Source organism: Dermacentor variabilis, chromosome 1, assembly GCF_050947875.1.
Source record: "Dermacentor variabilis isolate Ectoservices chromosome 1, ASM5094787v1, whole genome shotgun sequence".
In the NCBI taxonomy this organism is placed as follows: domain Eukaryota; kingdom Metazoa; phylum Arthropoda; class Arachnida; order Ixodida; family Ixodidae; genus Dermacentor; species Dermacentor variabilis.
The window spans coordinates 11,879,183-11,883,251 of record NC_134568.1 but is presented as its reverse complement, the minus strand read 5'-3'; the positions used below and the strand labels follow the sequence as shown (position 1 = coordinate 11,883,251).

At 44.5% G+C, this 4,069-nt stretch overlaps 1 non-coding gene across 1 annotated transcript; it reads left to right on the top strand.

The window, feature by feature from the left end:
* The first annotated feature begins 597 nt into the window (after nt 1–597).
* TRNAK-UUU (transfer RNA lysine (anticodon UUU)) lies at nt 598–670 on the top strand. The gene has a single exon. It is a non-coding gene; the product is annotated as a tRNA-Lys (tRNA).
* The last annotated feature ends 3,399 nt before the right edge of the window (nt 671–4,069 follow it).

Sequence of the window (4,069 nt, the reverse complement as noted above, 5' to 3'; positions counted from 1 at the left end):
GCGACACGCTGAAATTGATCGAGCCAGTCCTCTACATCGTCGAAGGTGTCCCCATAGAAGGACGTGGGGATTCACGGCTGGTTGAGGACGACCTCGGTCGGCGCGGTCGAGGAAGATGATGGAACCGACGTACTCATCCTTCTGACTTGGTTGGGTAGCGGCTCGTGCTCAGGTGGCAGTGCTTGAAGTCGGCGGCTTGTCCGTACGTGCACAGGAGTTAGCTCGACTCACGCCTTGTACTCTTCGTACTGGGCTTGATGACGGTGTTCGATCTGGGAGTGGTAGCATGTACCCAGCACCTCCTCCAGAAAAATGTAACGTAGATTGGAGACGGATTGTTACAAAATAGACGTTTCTCTTTAATGGCGGGCCAGAAGAAGAACGTGCTGCTTACGCACTTCATCGTCTTTCATGGCGCCGACCTTTACGCGCGCCGTTCAGCGGTGCGCGTGTCAATATGTGTCAATTTGTGTCAATGTATTTAAACGGAGTGCTGCGCTTTTGACAGCTTCTTCACTACTCCTTGAATCAATATTTCAATGCAATAAAAATTTTAAATGCGGACGTTTCTGTGTACAAGCAGCTTCCTCGCCGTCCGGCCGGATAGCTCAGTCGGTAGAGCGTTAGGCTTTTAACCTAACGGTCCGGGGTTCGAGCCCCCGTTCGGGCGATGGTCTTTTTTTCTTTTTTTTACATCACGGTTCGCGAGCAATAATTCAAATTGTGTGAATTAACATCTTGAGTCGGCACTGAGGGTTAGGAGGAACGGCGCGGTGTAGAGCTCTGGCTTAATTTAGACCATTTGCGATTCTTTAACATGAACCCAAAGTACGGTACATGAGTGTTTTCTTTTCTTTAGTGAAGCGTTTAGCTAAATACTTTACAAGTAACGGCGATGCGTACAAATGTGTTTACCTTAATCCTATGCAACGTGTTTGTTCAACACAAAGGTCACAAATTTATTGTGATCCAACTTTTACGTTGGTGCACTACACCGGCGGCAAGCTATTACGATCTTTTTAATACAAACTCCAAATCACACAAATGCACCGTGTGACACGTATATCCGCAGTGATGTCCCAACTACCACAGAATGTCACAATGTCACGGATTGGTAGGCGAGAATAAAAAGTCTCGAGGCACCAGGGGGCCCTTGGGATCTCGAAAGTCCACATCCGCCGCTCCTGTGCGTTCAGGGAAGTGTCGAATGCCAAATTTCGATTGCTCAGAAGAATTGGTAAAGAGGGGCTTGCCACTGGCCGAAGACTTTGACTGGCGGCGCCTTCCTTCATTTCCAGGCCTCAACGCAAGAGTTGAAGTAGCTGTCAACAAGCCTGATGTTGTCGGCTTAGTCCACAGGCTGGACGTCGTTCGTCTGCGTTCTACATAGTTCTTACTAGAGTGATAACAGGACTTGTTCGAGACTGTGAAAAAAGATTTCACTAGTGCGAAAGCTAACATTCTAAGCGCAGGCGACCCACACAGGACAATTGTTGCTCCGTATGTCGTGGCAGATAACGACGCAAAGAGCAAGAAATGACGGTGAATCAAGGCAATATCGTTTTGAGCGGCGCACGCACTCCTAGATCCTTCTGAAACCTGGCCAAGGTCATTGAAGTATATTCTGGAGTCGACGCGAAACCGCGCTCCTGTTGCTTAAAAATGAAAAGAAGACTCTTTCGGAGACTTGTACAACATCTTTACTCACTTGAACACTGCTTCCAACGATGAGAAGAAACCTTTTCGGCGCCGTAAGCTGTTGAAACTCATGGGAGCGGACAAGACGAGAAAGAAGAAGATGGCGGGCTGAAAAGGCGCGCGCAATAAAGAAAAATTAAAAAAAGAAGAATCTTGATTTCGTTCGCATCGAACGCAGCTTTCTCTTCTCGTTTCTGCGACAGTTTCTGTTCAGAGTGCATATTTCCGAGGACGTTAGTATAGGATCAGGTAAAACTTAACGCCGCATACGTTACGCGGAGCGCGTACTGCTCCAAAATATTTGGACGCCCCACACAGTGACTGAGTGAATGCCTCGAGGAATGAGAAGCTCGCATATTTTTGCAGATGTACTTCCATAAGCCTTCAAAACATGCTTGAAACCTTAAGTACTTTTCTGCTGCCGCGCGTGCGGCTTAACTCTGACACCACATTCTACGTGGGATATGATATTCTTATAAACGCTTTGCTTGAAAGAAAAGCGCGTGGCCAACAAGTAATTGCCTCGTCTCTTATTGAAATAAAGCGTAGACCAAAGGGGAAACTCTACTAAAACACCGAGCTTGCTACTATTCTTTGGTTATGATAAAAGGAAACGGTAATTTCTGATGGCTTCAGCGCATGGCAGTAGTGTTGTGCGGCGAAGTATTCAGGTTATTGCAGTAAAACGAGCACAATTTTCGCGCATATGCATTGTAAGCAACGCGTTATTATAAAAACTGTAAACCTGACTCGGCCACGCTTGTAGCATTTATTGTTATCTCAGGTGCTCACTTGAGGCCTCTGCTCTGAAGCATAGTGTGCTACAGTGAAGCGAAGACAGAATTTCTTATAGAGTCTGAAAACCCCACTGGGCCACCGCTGTAGCCTTTATTATTAACTCAGTTGCGGACCGGAGCCTTTCGGCTGCCGGTATTATTTTTCTTTTAGCTTGCTATACAATGCGACCGCAGTACATATGAGTATTCTGGAGAAGATTTTTGCAGCACATTCACCATCATGAAATGAGTTTCTTTTTGTATATCTTTTTATACTTTTTATACTAAATATCGTGAAGTAGGCTTGATGGCACAATAACAACATTCAAGTCTACTGTTGCTTATGAGGACAACTCTCTGCAACGTTATACGTTTGGATGAAAGCATTATCATTTACTGCACTTTTGCAGGCAATTATAAAAGCCTCAAGCATGATTCAGCATGCCTTGAGAATTAATAGCAAATTGAGAAGTCATTGTCACCCTGTCAGTACACTGTTTCTTCTAGGCTAGTTAGTGATCTCCGAGCTGGAAACAATATGCTATCATTAAGTTGATAACCTCTCCACTTGCTTTGTTTTGTCTGGTGCTTTCTCTGAGCTCTCGTTAGCGTACGAGATGTGGGTGAAGTATTCTCGCTTGTGCTCGTAATTGCAAGGCATTATAGAATCATGGACACTTTTTTTTTCGAAATACATGTCGTGTTTGAATAAGCATTGGTTAAAAAAAAATTTGTCTAAATGCCAATAAAATCAAAGCATGTTCGTATATTTACAAGAGGAGGGATGATTTCTGATAACTACGCTCCTGTTTCTGCTTCTATTTCATGGACGCTTTTTTGCGTAATTTGTGATCTGGTAGGTATTGTTTTTGTTTTTAGGGGGATGGAAGTGGGTTATACGTATTTCATGATGGTGAATATGCTCTTAAAAGGTTCACCAAAATACTTGTATGTACTGTAGCGAAATTGTATAGCAAGCGAAAAGAAAAACATTACTGGCCGACGGTTTTGAGATAATAATAAAGACTACAACGGTGGCCCAGTGAGGTTTTCAGTTTTTATAACATGTTACTTACACTTAATATGCGCGCAAATTCTCTCTTCGGTTCACTGCAACACACCATATGCTTCAGCGCGGAGGCCTCAGGTAAGCACCTGAGATAATAAAGGCTTTACGCGTGGTCAAGTGAGGTTGGCAGTATTTACAATTACGCGTTGCTTACACTGCGTATGCGCGAAAATTCTCACTGGCTTCACCGCAATAGACTGATTGCTTCGCCGCATTACACTAGTGTCATGCGTTGAAGCCATCAAAAAATACCGCTTTCTTTTTTCATAACCGAAGAATCCTAGCAAGCTCGATCTTTTAGTAGAATTTCCGCCTTGATGTACGCTTTATGCTAATGAGAGACGAGCCAATTATTTGTTGGCCGAGTGCTTTTCCTTCACGCATAGTGGGTATAAGAAAATTATATCCCATGAAGTCATAGTTAAGCCGCACGCGCGGCAGCAGGGAAGTGCTTATGGTTTGAAGCATACTTTGAAGGCTTATGGACATAAATCTGCGACGCATGCCACGCGCTTCCTTCCGCGTG